The sequence below is a fragment of the Pimephales promelas genome, chromosome 5, assembly GCF_988280905.1.
Source record: "Pimephales promelas chromosome 5, fPimPro1.hap1.1, whole genome shotgun sequence".
Lineage (NCBI taxonomy): Eukaryota > Metazoa > Chordata > Actinopteri > Cypriniformes > Leuciscidae > Pimephales > Pimephales promelas.
The window spans coordinates 5,008,367-5,026,890 of NC_142773.1; the positions used below are offsets into that span (position 1 = coordinate 5,008,367).

At 48.3% G+C, this 18,524-nt stretch overlaps 27 non-coding genes across 27 annotated transcripts; 6 read left to right on the top strand and 21 right to left on the bottom strand.

Moving 5' to 3' along the window:
• Nucleotides 1–178: 178 nt before the first annotated feature.
• Nucleotides 179–260, bottom strand: trnas-gcu (transfer RNA serine (anticodon GCU)). The gene has a single exon. It is a non-coding gene; the product is annotated as a tRNA-Ser (tRNA).
• A 302-nt stretch (nt 261–562) lies between these two features.
• Nucleotides 563–644, bottom strand: trnas-gcu (transfer RNA serine (anticodon GCU)). The gene has a single exon. It is a non-coding gene; the product is annotated as a tRNA-Ser (tRNA).
• A 374-nt stretch (nt 645–1,018) lies between these two features.
• Nucleotides 1,019–1,100, bottom strand: trnas-gcu (transfer RNA serine (anticodon GCU)). The gene has a single exon. It is a non-coding gene; the product is annotated as a tRNA-Ser (tRNA).
• A 1,033-nt stretch (nt 1,101–2,133) lies between these two features.
• LOC148980699 (U4 spliceosomal RNA) lies at nt 2,134–2,274 on the top strand. Its single transcript, XR_016168727.1, has one exon. It is a non-coding gene; the product is annotated as a U4 spliceosomal RNA (small nuclear RNA).
• Nucleotides 2,275–3,059: 785 nt separating this feature from the next.
• trnas-gcu (transfer RNA serine (anticodon GCU)) lies at nt 3,060–3,141 on the bottom strand. Its single transcript has one exon. It is a non-coding gene; the product is annotated as a tRNA-Ser (tRNA).
• A 374-nt stretch (nt 3,142–3,515) lies between these two features.
• Nucleotides 3,516–3,597, bottom strand: trnas-gcu (transfer RNA serine (anticodon GCU)). Its single transcript has one exon. It is a non-coding gene; the product is annotated as a tRNA-Ser (tRNA).
• Nucleotides 3,598–4,625: 1,028 nt separating this feature from the next.
• LOC148980702 (U4 spliceosomal RNA) lies at nt 4,626–4,766 on the top strand. Its single transcript, XR_016168660.1, has one exon. It is a non-coding gene; the product is annotated as a U4 spliceosomal RNA (small nuclear RNA).
• Nucleotides 4,767–5,779: 1,013 nt separating this feature from the next.
• trnas-gcu (transfer RNA serine (anticodon GCU)) lies at nt 5,780–5,861 on the bottom strand. The gene has a single exon. It is a non-coding gene; the product is annotated as a tRNA-Ser (tRNA).
• A 374-nt stretch (nt 5,862–6,235) lies between these two features.
• On the bottom strand, nt 6,236–6,317 carry trnas-gcu (transfer RNA serine (anticodon GCU)). The gene has a single exon. It is a non-coding gene; the product is annotated as a tRNA-Ser (tRNA).
• A 302-nt stretch (nt 6,318–6,619) lies between these two features.
• Nucleotides 6,620–6,701, bottom strand: trnas-gcu (transfer RNA serine (anticodon GCU)). The gene has a single exon. It is a non-coding gene; the product is annotated as a tRNA-Ser (tRNA).
• A 374-nt stretch (nt 6,702–7,075) lies between these two features.
• On the bottom strand, nt 7,076–7,157 carry trnas-gcu (transfer RNA serine (anticodon GCU)). The gene has a single exon. It is a non-coding gene; the product is annotated as a tRNA-Ser (tRNA).
• A 1,033-nt stretch (nt 7,158–8,190) lies between these two features.
• On the top strand, nt 8,191–8,331 carry LOC148980707 (U4 spliceosomal RNA). The gene has a single exon (XR_016168661.1). It is a non-coding gene; the product is annotated as a U4 spliceosomal RNA (small nuclear RNA).
• A 916-nt stretch (nt 8,332–9,247) lies between these two features.
• Nucleotides 9,248–9,329, bottom strand: trnas-gcu (transfer RNA serine (anticodon GCU)). Its single transcript has one exon. It is a non-coding gene; the product is annotated as a tRNA-Ser (tRNA).
• A 146-nt stretch (nt 9,330–9,475) lies between these two features.
• trnas-gcu (transfer RNA serine (anticodon GCU)) lies at nt 9,476–9,557 on the bottom strand. The gene has a single exon. It is a non-coding gene; the product is annotated as a tRNA-Ser (tRNA).
• Nucleotides 9,558–10,818: 1,261 nt separating this feature from the next.
• Nucleotides 10,819–10,959, top strand: LOC148980710 (U4 spliceosomal RNA). Its single transcript, XR_016168662.1, has one exon. It is a non-coding gene; the product is annotated as a U4 spliceosomal RNA (small nuclear RNA).
• Nucleotides 10,960–11,588: 629 nt separating this feature from the next.
• trnas-gcu (transfer RNA serine (anticodon GCU)) lies at nt 11,589–11,670 on the bottom strand. Its single transcript has one exon. It is a non-coding gene; the product is annotated as a tRNA-Ser (tRNA).
• Nucleotides 11,671–11,972: 302 nt separating this feature from the next.
• On the bottom strand, nt 11,973–12,054 carry trnas-gcu (transfer RNA serine (anticodon GCU)). Its single transcript has one exon. It is a non-coding gene; the product is annotated as a tRNA-Ser (tRNA).
• A 374-nt stretch (nt 12,055–12,428) lies between these two features.
• trnas-gcu (transfer RNA serine (anticodon GCU)) lies at nt 12,429–12,510 on the bottom strand. The gene has a single exon. It is a non-coding gene; the product is annotated as a tRNA-Ser (tRNA).
• Nucleotides 12,511–13,543: 1,033 nt separating this feature from the next.
• Nucleotides 13,544–13,684, top strand: LOC148980714 (U4 spliceosomal RNA). The gene has a single exon (XR_016168713.1). It is a non-coding gene; the product is annotated as a U4 spliceosomal RNA (small nuclear RNA).
• A 916-nt stretch (nt 13,685–14,600) lies between these two features.
• On the bottom strand, nt 14,601–14,682 carry trnas-gcu (transfer RNA serine (anticodon GCU)). The gene has a single exon. It is a non-coding gene; the product is annotated as a tRNA-Ser (tRNA).
• Nucleotides 14,683–14,828: 146 nt separating this feature from the next.
• trnas-gcu (transfer RNA serine (anticodon GCU)) lies at nt 14,829–14,910 on the bottom strand. The gene has a single exon. It is a non-coding gene; the product is annotated as a tRNA-Ser (tRNA).
• A 1,261-nt stretch (nt 14,911–16,171) lies between these two features.
• On the top strand, nt 16,172–16,312 carry LOC148980717 (U4 spliceosomal RNA). Its single transcript, XR_016168663.1, has one exon. It is a non-coding gene; the product is annotated as a U4 spliceosomal RNA (small nuclear RNA).
• Nucleotides 16,313–16,941: 629 nt separating this feature from the next.
• trnas-gcu (transfer RNA serine (anticodon GCU)) lies at nt 16,942–17,023 on the bottom strand. The gene has a single exon. It is a non-coding gene; the product is annotated as a tRNA-Ser (tRNA).
• Nucleotides 17,024–17,325: 302 nt separating this feature from the next.
• trnas-gcu (transfer RNA serine (anticodon GCU)) lies at nt 17,326–17,407 on the bottom strand. The gene has a single exon. It is a non-coding gene; the product is annotated as a tRNA-Ser (tRNA).
• A 531-nt stretch (nt 17,408–17,938) lies between these two features.
• trnas-gcu (transfer RNA serine (anticodon GCU)) lies at nt 17,939–18,020 on the bottom strand. The gene has a single exon. It is a non-coding gene; the product is annotated as a tRNA-Ser (tRNA).
• A 146-nt stretch (nt 18,021–18,166) lies between these two features.
• On the bottom strand, nt 18,167–18,248 carry trnas-gcu (transfer RNA serine (anticodon GCU)). Its single transcript has one exon. It is a non-coding gene; the product is annotated as a tRNA-Ser (tRNA).
• Nucleotides 18,249–18,394: 146 nt separating this feature from the next.
• On the bottom strand, nt 18,395–18,476 carry trnas-gcu (transfer RNA serine (anticodon GCU)). Its single transcript has one exon. It is a non-coding gene; the product is annotated as a tRNA-Ser (tRNA).
• Between the last annotated feature and the right edge of the window lie 48 nt (nt 18,477–18,524).

Here is an 18,524-nt window from a genome sequence, read left to right on the forward strand (position 1 = left end):
GTCCATCGCCTTAACCACTCGGCCACCTCGTCACTCGCCTGCATGTGTTGCCCGAAGCTGGGCTGTGGTGTGTTTCTGCCGCTATATTAAGGATGACTTTGCTAAACATGGCAGGCCGGGTACATTGAACGGCTTTGCCAGGCACACTTGGCTCTCTGAAAACGCTAAAGACATCAAACGACGAGGATGGGATTCGAACCCACGCGTGCAGAGCACAATGGATTAGCAGTCCATCGCCTTAACCACTCGGCCACCTCGTCACTCGACCAAACCTGTTTTCCCGAAGCTGGGCAGTGGTGTGTTTCGGCAGCTATTTTAAGGATGATGTTGTTAAAGTTGGCAGCAAGGTTCTTTGAATGGCTTTGCCAGGCGCACTTTGCTCTCTCGACACATTCAGCTAAAGCTCGCCTTGAGGGGCACCTGTGCGGTTGACGTGTTCACTACATTTTCTCTCTGTTTCTGCAGCTATATTAAGGATGATGTCGCTAAATTTGGCAGGTAGGGTACATTGAACGGCTTTGCCAGGCGCACTCGTCTCTCTCGAAACACTAAACACATCAAACGACGAGGATGGGATTCGAACCCACGCGTGCAGAGCACAATGGATTAGCAGTCCATCGCCTTAACCACTCGGCCACCTCGTCACTCTCCAGCATGTGTTGCCCGAAGCTGGGCTGTGGTGTGTTTCTGCCGCTATATTAAGGATGACTTTGCTAAACATTGCAGGCCGGGTACATTGAACGGCTTTGCCAGGCACACTTCGCTCTCTGAAAACGCTAAAGACATCAAACGACGAGGATGGGATTCGAACCCACGTGTGCAGAGCACAATGGATTAGCAGTACATCGCCTTAACCACTCGGCCACCTCGTCACTCTCCTGCATGTGTTGCCCGAAGCTGGGCTGTGGTGTGTTTCTGCCGCTATATTAAGGATGACTTTGCTAAACATGGCAGGCCGGGTACATTGAACGGCTTTGCCAGGCACACTTGGCTCTCTGAAAACGCTAAAGACATCAAACGACGAGGATGGGATTCGAACCCACGCGTGCAGAGCACAATGGATTAGCAGTCCATCGCCTTAACCACTCGGCCACCTCGTCACTCGACCAGACCTGTTTTCCCGAAGCTGGGCAGTGGTGTGTTTCGGCAGCTATTTTAAGGATGATGTTGTTAAAGTTGGCAGCAAGGTTCTTTGAATGGCTTTGCCAGGCGCACTTTGCTCTCTCGACACATTCAGCTAAAGCTCGCCTTTAGGGGCACCTGTGCGGTTGACGTGTTCACTACATTTTCTCTCTGTTTCTGCAGCTATATTAAGGATGATGTCGCTAAATTTGGCAGGTAGGGTACATTGAACGGCTTTGCCAGGCGCACTTGGCTCTCTGAAAACACTAAAGACATCAAACGACGAGGATGATATTCAAACCCACGTGTGCACAACACAACATAATAGCAGTCCATCACCTAACCACTCAGCCACCTCGCCACAACTTTTTGGATGTTGGAAGTAGTAATTTGGTGCTTTTCAACCCCATCTCATTAACATGATGGAGATACAGTTCACCATATTGTGTTGGAAATGGTTTGGCTGATGAGAGAGGTAACCCTTCGACTGACCTGCAAGGAGCATTGGGTTCTATGGGTTAGGAGACTCACAACTGTTTTGATAGAGGGAGATCTGCTTATGTTTCATTTGTGTGCTGCTTCTGATTTGTTGGAAAGAACCTAGAGAGAACGCCTGGGTCGAGAAAAAGGCAGCATAGCTTGCATTGGACCTCTCTCCGAATATGTTTGCAGTGTGCACTCTTCATTATCCTACCCAACCTCGTAGGGAGCTCGTGGAATCGATCCCGAACTCAAACATATTCTTGGACATTGAGCTTTATAACTCCGCCCCTTTGCTACCAGGATCCACAATTCTCTCCCCCCAAAATTAGAAAGCAGCGCATTTTTTGTTCTTTGAGTGAAGAGATAACAATGATAAAACCTTTTTGTGCACATACCTCACCTGTTTCGTAGACACACCATGCAGCCGTCAGTGCCCAAAAGCTTATTACATGGCAGTTTAAAGCTTGATACCACCCTGTCGTTCCATGTCCAGATAAAAGCACAGAAGACGCTGCTCCTTTTGCCGGCATTCTTTCGCAGAGGCAATATCGTAGTCTATGAGGTTTATCCGAGACGTGATTTTTGCTGGTTGAAAACTTTACCCAATACCCCGCTGGGATGACTTGAAATATAGTCAGCCTTGTCAATTTTTGACGGTCTCTTAGGAGGCTTTGAGACTTGTTGAAAGAACAGAATTGTGCTTTCGCTCCTTGAAAGTGCTGCATTCACTGTGACGGCGAAGACATGAGCTTGAAGACGGTTGGTGTAGTCAGTATTTGGACCACCCTTAGAATGTGTTTTTGTTTTTATAAAGGTCATATCCATGCAACAGGGGCCTTCTTGTTTTGATCCTGTCCTCGACAATGTTTTCAGAAATGAACAGGTGCTTTTTCTGCAGCTACAATTAAAATGAAATTCAGCTAAAGCTTGCCTTGAGGGGCACCCCTGCAGTTGACCTGTTCGCTAGGCTCTCTGTTTCTGCAGCTATTTTAAGGATGACGTCGTTAAAGTTGGCAGCAAGGTCCTTTGCCAGGCGCACTTGTCTCTCTCGAAACACTAAACACATCAAACGACAATGATGGAATTCGAACCCACGCGTGCAGAGCACAATAGATTAGCAGTACATCGCCTTAACCACTCGGCCACCTCGTCACTCGACCACACCTGTTTTCCCGAAGCTGGGCAGTGGTGTGTTTCGGCAGCTATTTTAAGGATGATGTTGTTAAAGTTGGCAGCAAGGTTCTTTGAATGGCTTTGCCAGGCGCACTTTGCTCTCTCGACACATTCAGCTAAAGCTCGCCTTGAGGGGCACCTGTGCGGTTGACGTGTTCACTACATTTTCTCTCTGTTTCTGCAGCTATATTAAGGATGATGTCGCTAAATTTGGCAGGTAGGGTACATTGAACGGCTTTGCCAGGCGCACTCGTCTCTCTCGAAACACTAAACACATCAAACGACGAGGATGGGATTCGAACCCACGCGTGCAGAGCACAATGGATTAGCAGTCCATCGCCTTAACCACTCGGCCACCTCGTCACTCTCCAGCATGTGTTGCCCGAAGCTGGGCTGTGGTGTGTTTCTGCCGCTATATTAAGGATGACTTTGCTAAACATGGCAGGCCGGGTACATTGAACGGCTTTGCCAGGCACACTTCGCTCTCTGAAAACGCTAAAGACATCAAACGACGAGGATGGGATTCGAACCCACGTGTGCAGAGCACAATGGATTAGCAGTACATCGCCTTAACCACTCGGCCACCTCGTCACTCTCCTGCATGTGTTGCCCGAAGCTGGGCTGTGGTGTGTTTCTGCCGCTATATTAAGGATGACTTTGCTAAACATGGCAGGCCGGGTACATTGAACGGCTTTGCCAGGCACACTTGGCTCTCTGAAAACGCTAAAGACATCAAACGACGAGGATGGGATTCGAACCCACGCGTGCAGAGCACAATGGATTAGCAGTCCATCGCCTTAACCACTCGGCCACCTCGTCACTCGACCAGACCTGTTTTCCCGAAGCTGGGCAGTGGTGTGTTTCGGCAGCTATTTTAAGGATGATGTTGTTAAAGTTGGCAGCAAGGTTCTTTGAATGGCTTTGCCAGGCGCACTTTGCTCTCTCGACACATTCAGCTAAAGCTCGCCTTGAGGGGCACCTGTGCGGTTGACGTGTTCACTACATTTTCTCTCTGTTTCTGCAGCTATATTAAGGATGATGTCGCTAAATTTGGCAGGTAGGGTACATTGAACGGCTTTGCCAGGCGCACTTGGCTCTCTGAAAACACTAAAGACATCAAACGACGAGGATGATATTCAAACCCACGTGTGCACAACATAATAGCAGTCCATCACCTAACCACTCAGCCACCTCGCCACAACTTTTTGGATGTTGGAAGTAGTAATTTGGTGCTTTTCAACCCCATCTCATTAACATGATGGAGATACAGTTCACCATATTGTGTTGGAAATGGTTTGGCTGATGAGAGAGGTAACCCTTCGACTGACCTGCAAGGAGCATTGGGTTCTATGGGTTAGGAGACTCACAACTGTTTTGATAGAGGGAGATCTGCTTATGTTTCATTTGTGTGCTGCTTCTGATTTGTTGGAAAGAACCTAGAGAGAACGCCTCGGTCGAGAAAAAGGCAGCATAGCTTGCATTGGACCTCTCTCCGAATATGTTTGCAGTGTGCACTCTTCATTATCCTACCCAACCTCGTAGGGAGCTCGTGGAATCGATCCCGAACTCAAACATATTCTTGGACATTGAGCTTTATAACTCCGCCCCTTTGCTACCAGGATCCACAATTCTCTCCCCCCAAAATTAGAAAGCAGCGCATTTTTTGTTCTTTGAGTGAAGAGATAACAATGATAAAACCTTTTTGTGCACATACCTCACCTGTTTCGTAGACACACCATGCAGCCGTCAGTGCCCAAAAGCTTATTACATGGCAGTTTAAAGCTTGATACCACCCTGTCGTTCCATGTCCAGATAAAAGCACAGAAGACGCTGCTCCTTTTGCCGGCATTCTTTCGCAGAGGCAATATCGTAGTCTATGAGGTTTATCCGAGACGTGATCTTTGCTGGTTGAAAACTTTACCCAATACCCCGCTGGGATGACTTGAAATATAGTCAGCCTTGGCAATTTTTGACGGTCTCTTAGGAGGCTTTGAGACTTGTTGAAAGAACAGAATTGTGCTTTCGCTCCTTGAAAGTGCTGCATTCACTGTGACGGTGAAGACATGAGCTTGAAGACGGTTGGTGTAGTCAGTATTTGGACCTCCCTTAGAATGTGTTTTTGTTTTTATAAAGGTCATATCCATGCAACAGGGGCCTTCTTGTTTTGATCCTGTCCTCGACAATGTTTTCAGAAATGAACAGGTGCTTTTTCTGCAGCTACAATTAAAATGAAATTCAGCTAAAGCTTGCCTTGAGGGGCACCCCTGCAGTTGACCTGTTCGCTAGGCTCTCTGTTTCTGCAGCTATTTTAAGGATGACGTCGTTAAAGTTGGCAGCAAGGTCCTTTGCCAGGCGCACTTGTCTCTCTCGAAACACTAAACACATCAAACGACAAGGATGGAATTCGAACCCACGCGTGCAGAGCACAATCGATTAGCAGTCCATCGCCTTAACCACTCGGCCACCTCGTCACTCGCCTGCATGTGTTGCCCGAAGCTGGGCTGTGGTGTGTTTCTGCCACTATATTAAGGATGACTTTGCTAAACATGGCAGGCCGGGTACATTGAACGGCTTTGCCAGGCACACTTGGCTCTCTGAAAACACTAAAGACATCAAACGACGAGGACGGGATTCGAACCCACGCGTGCAGAGCACAATGGATTAGCAGTCCATCGCCTTAACCACTCGGCCACCTCGTCACTCGACCACACCTGTTTTCCCGAAGCTGGGCAGTGGTGTGTTTCGGCAGCTATTTTAAGGATGATGTTGTTAAAGTTGGCAGCAAGGTTCTTTGAATGGCTTTGCCAGGCGCACTTTGCTCTCTCGACACATTCAGCTAAAGCTCGCCTTGAGGGGCACCTGTGCGGTTGACGTGTTCACTACATTTTCTCTCTGTTTCTGCAGCTATATTAAGGATGATGTCGCTAAATTTGGCAGGTAGGGTACATTGAACGGCTTTGCCAGGCGCACTCGTCTCTCTCGAAACACTAAACACATCAAACGACGAGGATGGGATTCGAACCCACGCGTGCAGAGCACAATGGATTAGCAGTCCATCGCCTTAACCACTCGGCCACCTCGTCACTCTCCAGCATGTGTTGCCCGAAGCTGGGCTGTGGTGTGTTTCTGCCGCTATATTAAGGATGACTTTGCTAAACATGGCAGGCCGGGTACATTGAACGGCTTTGCCAGGCACACTTCGCTCTCTGAAAACGCTAAAGACATCAAACGACGAGGATGGGATTCGAACCCACGTGTGCAGAGCACAATGGATTAGCAGTACATCGCCTTAACCACTCGGCCACCTCGTCACTCTCCTGCATGTGTTGCCCGAAGCTGGGCTGTGGTGTGTTTCTGCCGCTATATTAAGGATGACTTTGCTAAACATGGCAGGCCGGGTACATTGAACGGCTTTGCCAGGCACACTTGGCTCTCTGAAAACGCTAAAGACATCAAACGACGAGGATGGGATTCGAACCCACGCGTGCAGAGCACAATGGATTAGCAGTCCATCGCCTTAACCACTCGGCCACCTCGTCACTCGACCAGACCTGTTTTCCCGAAGCTGGGCAGTGGTGTGTTTCGGCAGCTATTTTAAGGATGATGTTGTTAAAGTTGGCAGCAAGGTTCTTTGAATGGCTTTGCCAGGCGCACTTTGCTCTCTCGACACATTCAGCTAAAGCTCGCCTTGAGGGGCACCTGTGCGGTTGACGTGTTCACTACATTTTCTCTCTGTTTCTGCAGCTATATTAAGGATGATGTCGCTAAATTTGGCAGGTAGGGTACATTGAACGGCTTTGCCAGGCGCACTCGTCTCTCTCGAAACACTAAACACATCAAACGACGAGGATGGGATTCGAACCCACGCGTGCAGAGCACAATGGATTAGCAGTCCATCGCCTTAACCACTCGGCCACCTCGTCACTCTCCAGCATGTGTTGCCCGAAGCTGGGCTGTGGTGTGTTTCTGCCGCTATATTAAGGATGACTTTGCTAAACATGGCAGGCCGGGTACATTGAATGGCTTTGCCAGGCACACTTCGCTCTCTGAAAACGCTAAAGACATCAAACGACGAGGATGGGATTCGAACCCACGTGTGCAGAGCACAATGGATTAGCAGTACATCGCCTTAACCACTCGGCCACCTCGTCACTCTCCTGCATGTGTTGCCCGAAGCTGGGCTGTGGTGTGTTTCTGCCGCTATATTAAGGATGACTTTGCTAAACATGGCAGGCCGGGTACATTGAACGGCTTTGCCAGGCACACTTGGCTCTCTGAAAACGCTAAAGACATCAAACGACGAGGATGGGATTCGAACCCACGCGTGCAGAGCACAATGGATTAGCAGTCCATCGCCTTAACCACTCGGCCACCTCGTCACTCGACCAGACCTGTTTTCCCGAAGCTGGGCAGTGGTGTGTTTCGGCAGCTATTTTAAGGATGATGTTGTTAAAGTTGGCAGCAAGGTTCTTTGAATGGCTTTGCCAGGCGCACTTTGCTCTCTCGACACATTCAGCTAAAGCTCGCCTTGAGGGGCACCTGTGCGGTTGACGTGTTCACTACATTTTCTCTCTGTTTCTGCAGCTATATTAAGGATGATGTCGCTAAATTTGGCAGGTAGGGTACATTGAACGGCTTTGCCAGGCGCACTTGGCTCTCTGAAAACACTAAAGACATCAAACGACGAGGATGATATTCAAACCCACGTGTGCACAACACAACATAATAGCAGTCCATCACCTAACCACTCAGCCACCTCGCCACAACTTTTTGGATGTTGGAAGTAGTAATTTGGTGCTTTTCAACCCCATCTCATTAACATGATGGAGATACAGTTCACCATATTGTGTTGGAAATGGTTTGGCTGATGAGAGAGGTAACCCTTCGACTGACCTGCAAGGAGCATTGGGTTCTATGGGTTAGGAGACTCACAACTGTTTTGATAGAGGGAGATCTGCTTATGTTTCATTTGTGTGCTGCTTCTGATTTGTTGGAAAGAACCTAGAGAGAACGCCTGGGTCGAGAAAAAGGCAGCATAGCTTGCATTGGACCTCTCTCCGAATATGTTTGCAGTGTGCACTCTTCATTATCCTACCCAACCTCGTAGGGAGCTCGTGGAATCGATCCCGAACTCAAACATATTCTTGGACATTGAGCTTTATAACTCCGCCCCTTTGCTACCAGGATCCACAATTCTCTCCCCCCAAAATTAGAAAGCAGCGCATTTTTTGTTCTTTGAGTGAAGAGATAACAATGATAAAACCTTTTTGTGCACATACCTCACCTGTTTCGTAGACACACCATGCAGCCGTCAGTGCCCAAAAGCTTATTACATGGCAGTTTAAAGCTTGATACCACCCTGTCGTTCCATGTCCAGATAAAAGCACAGAAGACGCTGCTCCTTTTGCCGGCATTCTTTCGCAGAGGCAATATCGTAGTCTATGAGGTTTATCCGAGACGTGATCTTTGCTGGTTGAAAACTTTACCCAATACCCCGCTGGGATGACTTGAAATATAGTCAGCCTTGGCAATTTTTGACGGTCTCTTAGGAGGCTTTGAGACTTGTTGAAAGAACAGAATTGTGCTTTCGCTCCTTGAAAGTGCTGCATTCACTGTGACGGCGAAGACATGAGCTTGAAGACGGTTGGTGTAGTCAGTATTTGGACCTCCCTTAGAATGTGTTTTTGTTTTTATAAAGGTCATATCCATGCAACAGGGGCCTTCTTGTTTTGATCCTGTCCTCGACAATGTTTTCAGAAATGAACAGGTGCTTTTTCTGCAGCTACAATTAAAATGAAATTCAGCTAAAGCTTGCCTTGAGGGGCACCCCTGCAGTTGACCTGTTCGCTAGGCTCTCTGTTTCTGCAGCTATTTTAAGGATGACGTCGTTGAAGTTGGCAGCAAGGTCCTTTGCCAGGCACACTTGTCTCTCTCGAAACACTAAACACATCAAACAACAAAAGCTGGGCTGTGGTGTGTTTCTGCCGCTATATTAAGGATGACTTTGCTAAACATGGCAGGCCGGGTACATTGAACGGCTTTGCCAGGCACACTTGGCTCTCTGAAAACACTAAAGACATCAAACGACGAGGATGGGATTCGAACCCACGCATGCAGAGCACAATGGATTAGCAGTCCATCGCCTTAACCACTCGGCCACCTCGTCACTCGACCAAACCTGTTTTCCCGAAGCTGGGCAGTGGTGTGTTTCGGCAGCTATTTTAAGGATGATGTTGTTAAAGTTGGCAGCAAGGTTCTTTGAATGGCTTTGCCAGGCGCACTTTGCACTCTCGACACATTCAGCTAAAGCTCGCCTTGAAGGGCACCTGTGCGGTTGACGTGTTCACTACATTTTCTCTCTGTTTCTGGCAGCTATACTAAGGATGATGTCGCTAAATTTGGCAGATAGGGTACATTGAATGGCTTTGCCAGGCGCACTTGTCTCTCTCGAAACACTAAACACATCAAACGACGAGGATGGGATTCGAACCCACGCGTGCAGAGCACAATGGATTAGCAGTCCATCGCCTTAACCACTCGGCCACCTCGTCACTCTCCTGCATGTGTTGCCCGAAGCTGGGCTGTGGTGTGTTTCTGCCGCTATATTAAGGATGACTTTGCTAAATATGGCAGGCCGGGTACATTGAACGGCTTTGCCAGGCACACTTGGCTCTCTGAAAACGCTAAAGACATCAAACGACGAGGATGGGATTCGAACCCACGCGTGCAGAGCACAATGGATTAGCAGTCCATCGCCTTAACCACTCGGCCACCTCGTCACTCTCCAGCATGTGTTGCCCGAAGCTGGGCTGTGGTGTGTTTCTGCCGCTATATTAAGGATGACTTTGCTAAACATGGCAGGCCGGGTACATTGAACGGCTTTGCCAGGCACACTTGGCTCTCTGAAAACGCTAAAGACATCAAACGACGAGGATGGGATTCAAACCCACGCGTGCAGAGCACAATGGATTAGCAGTCCATCGCCTTAACCACTCGGCCACCTCGTCACTCGACCAGACCTGTTTTCCCGAAGCTGGGCAGTGGTGTGTTTCGGCAGCTATTTTAAGGATGATGTTGTTAAAGTTGGCAGCAAGGTTCTTTGAATGGCTTTGCCAGGCGCACTTTGCTCTCTCGACACATTCAGCTAAAGCTCGCCTTGAGGGGCACCTGTGCGGTTGACGTGTTCACTACATTTTCTCTCTGTTTCTGCAGCTATATTAAGGATGATGTCGCTAAATTTGGCAGGTAGGGTACATTGAACGGCTTTGCCAGGGGCACTTGGCTCTCTGAAAACACTAAAGACATCAAACGACAAGGATGGTATTCAAACCCACGTGTGCACAACACAACATAATAGCAGTCCATCACCTAACCACTCGGCCACCTCGCCACAACCTTTTGGATGTTGGAAGTAGTAATTTGGTGCTTTTCAACCCCATCTCATTAACATGATGGAGATACAGTTCACCATATTGTGTTGGAAATGGTTTGGCTGATGAGAGAGGTAACCCTTCGACTGACCTGCAAGGAGCATTGGGTTCTATGGGTTAGGAGACTCACAACTGTTTTGATAGAGGGAGATCTGCTTATGTTTCATTTGTGTGCTGCTTCTGATTTGTTGGAAAGAACCTAGAGAGAACGCCTGGGTCGAGAAAAAGGCAGCATAGCTTGCATTGGACCTCTCTCAGAATATGTTTGCAGTGTGCACTCTTCATTATCCTACCCAACCTCGTAGGGAGCTCGTGGAATCGATCCCGAACTCAAACATATTCTTGGACATTGAGCTTTATAACTCCGCCCCTTTGCTACCAGGATCCACAATTCTCTCCCCCCAAAATTAGAAAGCAGCGCATTTTTTGTTCTTTGAGTGAAGAGATAACAATGATAAAACCTTTTTGTGCACATACCTCACCTGTTTCGTAGACACACCATGCAGCCGTCAGTGCCCAAAAGCTTATTACATGGCAGTTTAAAGCTTGATACCACCCTGTCGTTCCATGTCCAGATAAAAGCACGGAAGACGCTGCTCCTTTTGCCGGCATTCTTTCGCAGAGGCAATATCGTAGTCTATGAGGTTTATCCGAGACGTGATCTTTGCTGGTTGAAAACTTTACCCAATACCCCGCTGGGATGACTTGAAATATAGTCAGCCTTGGCAATTTTTGACGGTCTCTTAGGAGGCTTTAAGACTTGTTGAAAGAACAGAATTGTGCTTTCGCTCCTTGAAAGTGCTGCATTCACTGTGACGGCGAAGACATGAGCTTGAAGACGGTTGGTGTAGTCAGTATTTGGACCTCCCTTAGAATGTGTTTTTGTTTTTATAAAGGTCATATCCATGCAACAGGGGCCTTCTTGTTTTGATCCTGTCCTCGACAATGTTTTCAGAAATGAACAGGTGCTTTTTCTGCAGCTACAATTAAAATGAAATTCAGCTAAAGCTTGCCTTGAGGGGCACCCCTGCAGTTGACCTGTTCGCTAGGCTCTCTGTTTCTGCAGCTATTTTAACGATGACGTCGTTAAAGTTGGCAGCAAGGTCCTTTGCCAGGCGCACTTGTCTCTCTCGAAACACTAAACACATCAAACGACAAGGATGGAATTCGAACCCACGCGTGCAGAGCACAATCGATTAGCAGTCCATCGCCTTAACCACTCGGCCACCTCGTCACTCGCCTGCATGTGTTGCCCGAAGCTGGGCTGTGGTGTGTTTCTGCCGCTATATTAAGGATGACTTTGCTAAACATGGCAGGCCGGGTACATTGAACGGCTTTGCCAGGCACACTTGGCTCTCTGAAAACGCTAAAGACATCAAACGACGAGGATGGGATTCGAACCCACGCGTGCAGAGCACAATGGATTAGCAGTCCATCGCCTTAACCACTCGGCCACCTCGTCACTCGACCAAACCTGTTTTCCCGAAGCTGGGCAGTGGTGTGTTTCGGCAGCTATTTTAAGGATGATGTTGTTAAAGTTGGCAGCAAGGTTCTTTGAATGGCTTTGCCAGGCGCACTTTGCTCTCTCGACACATTCAGCTAAAGCTCGCCTTGAGGGGCACCTGTGCGGTTGACGTGTTCACTACATTTTCTCTCTGTTTCTGCAGCTATATTAAGGATGATGTCGCTAAATTTGGCAGGTAGGGTACATTGAACGGCTTTGCCAGGCGCACTCGTCTCTCTCGAAACACTAAACACATCAAACGACGAGGATGGGATTCGAACCCACGCGTGCAGAGCACAATGGATTAGCAGTCCATCGCCTTAACCACTCGGCCACCTCGTCACTCTCCAGCATGTGTTGCCCGAAGCTGGGCTGTGGTGTGTTTCTGCCGCTATATTAAGGATGACTTTGCTAAACATTGCAGGCCGGGTACATTGAACGGCTTTGCCAGGCACACTTCGCTCTCTGAAAACGCTAAAGACATCAAACGACGAGGATGGGATTCGAACCCACGTGTGCAGAGCACAATGGATTAGCAGTACATCGCCTTAACCACTCGGCCACCTCGTCACTCTCCTGCATGTGTTGCCCGAAGCTGGGCTGTGGTGTGTTTCTGCCGCTATATTAAGGATGACTTTGCTAAACATGGCAGGCCGGGTACATTGAACGGCTTTGCCAGGCACACTTGGCTCTCTGAAAACGCTAAAGACATCAAACGACGAGGATGGGATTCGAACCCACGCGTGCAGAGCACAATGGATTAGCAGTCCATCGCCTTAACCACTCGGCCACCTCGTCACTCGACCAGACCTGTTTTCCCGAAGCTGGGCAGTGGTGTGTTTCGGCAGCTATTTTAAGGATGATGTTGTTAAAGTTGGCAGCAAGGTTCTTTGAATGGCTTTGCCAGGCGCACTTTGCTCTCTCGACACATTCAGCTAAAGCTCGCCTTTAGGGGCACCTGTGCGGTTGACGTGTTCACTACATTTTCTCTCTGTTTCTGCAGCTATATTAAGGATGATGTCGCTAAATTTGGCAGGTAGGGTACATTGAACGGCTTTGCCAGGCGCACTTGGCTCTCTGAAAACACTAAAGACATCAAACGACGAGGATGATATTCAAACCCACGTGTGCACAACACAACATAATAGCAGTCCATCACCTAACCACTCAGCCACCTCGCCACAACTTTTTGGATGTTGGAAGTAGTAATTTGGTGCTTTTCAACCCCATCTCATTAACATGATGGAGATACAGTTCACCATATTGTGTTGGAAATGGTTTGGCTGATGAGAGAGGTAACCCTTCGACTGACCTGCAAGGAGCATTGGGTTCTATGGGTTAGGAGACTCACAACTGTTTTGATAGAGGGAGATCTGCTTATGTTTCATTTGTGTGCTGCTTCTGATTTGTTGGAAAGAACCTAGAGAGAACGCCTGGGTCGAGAAAAAGGCAGCATAGCTTGCATTGGACCTCTCTCCGAATATGTTTGCAGTGTGCACTCTTCATTATCCTACCCAACCTCGTAGGGAGCTCGTGGAATCGATCCCGAACTCAAACATATTCTTGGACATTGAGCTTTATAACTCCGCCCCTTTGCTACCAGGATCCACAATTCTCTCCCCCCAAAATTAGAAAGCAGCGCATTTTTTGTTCTTTGAGTGAAGAGATAACAATGATAAAACCTTTTTGTGCACATACCTCACCTGTTTCGTAGACACACCATGCAGCCGTCAGTGCCCAAAAGCTTATTACATGGCAGTTTAAAGCTTGATACCACCCTGTCGTTCCATGTCCAGATAAAAGCACAGAAGACGCTGCTCCTTTTGCCGGCATTCTTTCGCAGAGGCAATATCGTAGTCTATGAGGTTTATCCGAGACGTGATCTTTGCTGGTTGAAAACTTTACCCAATACCCCGCTGGGATGACTTGAAATATAGTCAGCCTTGGCAATTTTTGACGGTCTTTTAGGAGGCTTTGAGACTTGTTGAAAGAACAGAATTGTGCTTTCGCTCCTTGAAAGTGCTGCATTCACTGTGACGGCGAAGACATGAGCTTGAAGACGGTTGGTGTAGTCAGTATTTGGACCTCCCTTAGAATGTGTTTTTGTTTTTATAAAGGTCATATCCATGCAACAGGGGCCTTCTTGTTTTGATCCTGTCCTCGACAATGTTTTCAGAAATGAACAGGTGCTTTTTCTGCAGCTACAATTAAAATGAAATTCAGCTAAAGCTTGCCTTGAGGGGCACCCCTGCAGTTGACCTGTTCGCTAGGCTCTCTGTTTCTGCAGCTATTTTAAGGATGACGTCGTTGAAGTTGGCAGCAAGGTCCTTTGCCAGGCACACTTGTCTCTCTCGAAACACTAAACACATCAAACAACAAAAGCTGGGCTGTGGTGTGTTTCTGCCGCTATATTAAGGATGACTTTGCTAAACATGGCAGGCCGGGTACATTGAACGGCTTTGCCAGGCACACTTGGCTCTCTGAAAACACTAAAGACATCAAACGACGAGGATGGGATTCGAACCCACGCATGCAGAGCACAATGGATTAGCAGTCCATCGCCTTAACCACTCGGCCACCTCGTCACTCGACCAAACCTGTTTTCCCGAAGCTGGGCAGTGGTGTGTTTCGGCAGCTATTTTAAGGATGATGTTGTTAAAGTTGGCAGCAAGGTTCTTTGAATGGCTTTGCCAGGCGCACTTTGCACTCTCGACACATTCAGCTAAAGCTCGCCTTGAAGGGCACCTGTGCGGTTGACGTGTTCACTACATTTTCTCTCTGTTTCTGGCAGCTATACTAAGGATGATGTCGCTAAATTTGGCAGATAGGGTACATTGAACGGCTTTGCCAGGCGCACTTGTCTCTCTCGAAACACTAAACACATCAAACGACGAGGATGGGATTCGAACCCACGCGTGCAGAGCACAATGGATTAGCAGTCCATCGCCTTAACCACTCGGCCACCTCGTCACTCTCCTGCATGTGTTGCCCGAAGCTGGGCTGTGGTGTGTTTCTGCCGCTATATTAAGGATGACTTTGCTAAATATGGCAGGCCGGGTACATTGAACGGCTTTGCCAGGCACACTTGGCTCTCTGAAAACGCTAAAGACATCAAACGACGAGGATGGGATTCGAACCCACGCGTGCAGAGCACAATGGATTAGCAGTCCATCGCCTTAACCACTCGGCCACCTCGTCACTCTCCAGCATGTGTTGCCCGAAGCTGGGCTGTGGTGTGTTTCTGCCGCTATATTAAGGATGACTTTGCTAAACATGGCAGGCCGGGTACATTGAACGGCTTTGCCAGGCACACTTGGCTCTCTGAAAACGCTAAAGACATCAAACGACGAGGATGGGATTCAAACCCACGCGTGCAGAGCACAATGGATTAGCAGTCCATCGCCTTAACCACTCGGCCACCTCGTCACTCGACCAGACCTGTTTTCCCGAAGCTGGGCAGTGGTGTGTTTCGGCAGCTATTTTAAGGATGATGTTGTTAAAGTTGGCAGCAAGGTTCTTTGAATGGCTTTGCCAGGCGCACTTTGCTCTCTCGACACATTCAGCTAAAGCTCGCCTTGAGGGGCACCTGTGCGGTTGACGTGTTCACTACATTTTCTCTCTGTTTCTGCAGCTATATTAAGGATGATGTCGCTAAATTTGGCAGGTAGGGTACATTGAACGGCTTTGCCAGGGGCACTTGGCTCTCTGAAAACACTAAAGACATCAAACGACAAGGATGGTATTCAAACCCACGTGTGCACAACACAACATAATAGCAGTCCATCACCTAACCACTCGGCCACCTCGCCACAACCTTTTGGATGTTGGAAGTAGTAATTTGGTGCTTTTCAACCCCATCTCATTAACATGATGGAGATACAGTTCACCATATTGTGTTGGAAATGGTTTGGCTGATGAGAGAGGTAACCCTTCGACTGACCTGCAAGGAGCATTGGGTTCTATGGGTTAGGAGACTCACAACTGTTTTGATAGAGGGAGATCTGCTTATGTTTCATTTGTGTGCTGCTTCTGATTTGTTGGAAAGAACCTAGAGAGAACGCCTGGGTCGAGAAAAAGGCAGCATAGCTTGCATTGGACCTCTCTCAGAATATGTTTGCAGTGTGCACTCTTCATTATCCTACCCAACCTCGTAGGGAGCTCGTGGAATCGATCCCGAACTCAAACATATTCTTGGACATTGAGCTTTATAACTCCGCCCCTTTGCTACCAGGATCCACAATTCTCTCCCCCCAAAATTAGAAAGCAGCGCATTTTTTGTTCTTTGAGTGAAGAGATAACAATGATAAAACCTTTTTGTGTACATACCTCACCTGTTTCGTAGACACACCATGCAGCCGTCAGTGCCCAAAAGCTTATTACATGGCAGTTTAAAGCTTGATACCACCCTGTCGTTCCATGTCCAGATAAAAGCACGGAAGACGCTGCTCCTTTTGCCGGCATTCTTTCGCAGAGGCAATATCGTAGTCTATGAGGTTTATCCGAGACGTGATCTTTGCTGGTTGAAAACTTTACCCAATACCCCGCTGGGATGACTTGAAATATAGTCAGCCTTGGCAATTTTTGACGGTCTCTTAGGAGGCTTTAAGACTTGTTGAAAGAACAGAATTGTGCTTTCGCTCCTTGAAAGTGCTGCATTCACTGTGACGGCGAAGACATGAGCTTGAAGACGGTTGGTGTAGTCAGTATTTGGACCTCCCTTAGAATGTGTTTTTGTTTTTATAAAGGTCATATCCATGCAACAGGGGCCTTCTTGTTTTGATCCTGTCCTCGACAATGTTTTCAGAAATGAACAGGTGCTTTTTCTGCAGCTACAATTAAAATGAAATTCAGCTAAAGCTTGCCTTGAGGGGCACCCCTGCAGTTGACCTGTTCGCTAGGCTCTCTGTTTCTGCAGCTATTTTAACGATGACGTCGTTAAAGTTGGCAGCAAGGTCCTTTGCCAGGCGCACTTGTCTCTCTCGAAACACTAAACATATCAAACGACAAGGATGGAATTCGAACCCACGCGTGCAGAGCACAATCGATTAGCAGTCCATCGCCTTAACCACTCGGCCACCTCGTCACTCGCCTGCATGTGTTGCCCGAAGCTGGGCTGTGGTGTGTTTCTGCCGCTATATTAAGGATGACTTTGCTAAACATGGCAGGCCGGGTACATTGAACGGCTTTGCCAGGCACACTTGGCTCTCTGAAAACGCTAAAGACATCAAACGACGAGGATGGGATTCGAACCCACGCGTGCAGAGCACAATGGATTAGCAGTCCATCGCCTTAACCACTCGGCCACCTCGTCACTCGACCAAACCTGTTTTCCCGAAGCTGGGCAGTGGTGTGTTTCGGCAGCTATTTTAAGGATGATGTTGTTAAAGTTGGCAGCAAGGTTCTTTGAATGGCTTTGCCAGGCGCACTTTGCTCTCTCGACACATTCAGCTAAAGCTCGCCTTGAGGGGCACCTGTGCGGTTGACGTGTTCACTACATTTTCTCTCTGTTTCTGCAGCTATATTAAGGATGATGTCGCTAAATTTGGCAGGTAGGGTACATTGAACGGCTTTGCCAGGCGCACTTGTCTCTCTCGAAACACTAAACACATCAAACGACGAGGATGGGATTCGAACCCACGCGTGCAGAGCACAATGGATTAGCAGTCCATCGCCTTAACCACTCGGCCACCTCGTCACTCTCCAGCATGCGTTGCCCGAAGCTGGGCTGTGGTGTGTTTCTGCCGCTATATTAAGGATGATGTCGCTAAATTTGGCAGGTAGGGTACATTGAACGGCTTTGCCAGGCACACTTGTCTCTCTCGAAACACTAAAGACATCAAACGACGAGGATGGGATTCGAACCCACGCATGCAGAGCACAATGGATTAGCAGTCCATCGCCTTAACCACTCGGCCACCTCGTCACTCGACCAAACCTGTTTTCCCGAAGCTGGGCAGTGGTGTGTTTCGGCAGCTTTTTTAAGGATGATGTTGTTAAAGTTGGCAGCAAGGTTCTTTGAATGGCTTTGCCAGGCGCACTTTGCACTCTTGACACATTCAGCTAAAGCTCGCCTTGAAGGGCACCTGTGCGGTTGACGTGTTCACTACATTTTCTCTCTGTTTCTGGCAGCTATATTAAGGATGATGTCGCTAAATTTGGCAGATAGGGTACATTGAACGGCTTTGCCAGGCGCACTTGTCTCTCTCGAAACACTAAACACATCAAACGACGAGGATGGGATTCGAACCCACGCGTGCAGAGCACAATGGATTAGCAGTCCATCGCCTTAACCACTCGGCCACCTCGTCACTCTCCAGCATGCGTTGCCCGAAGCTGGGCGGTGGTGTGTTTCTGCCGCTATATTAAGGATGATGTCGCTAAATTTGGCAGGTAGGGTACATTGAACGGCTTTGCCAGGCACACTTGTCTCTCTCGAAACACTAAACACATCAAACGACGAGGATGGGATTCGAACCCACGCGTGCAGAGCACAATGGATTAGCAGTCCATCGCCTTAACCACTCGGCCACCTCGTCACTCTCCAGCATGTGTTGCCCGAAGCTGGGCTGTGGTGTGTTTCTGCCGCTATATTAAGGAGGATGTCGCTAAATTTGGCAGGTAGGGTACATTGAACGGCTTTGCCAGGCGCACTTGTCTCTCTCGAAACACTAAACACATCAAACGACGAGGATGGGATTCGAACCCACGCGTGCAGAGCACAATGGATTAGCAGTCCATCGCCTTAACCACTCGGCCACCTCGTCACTCTCCTGCATGTGTTGCCCGAAGCTGGGCTGTGGTGTGTTTCTGCC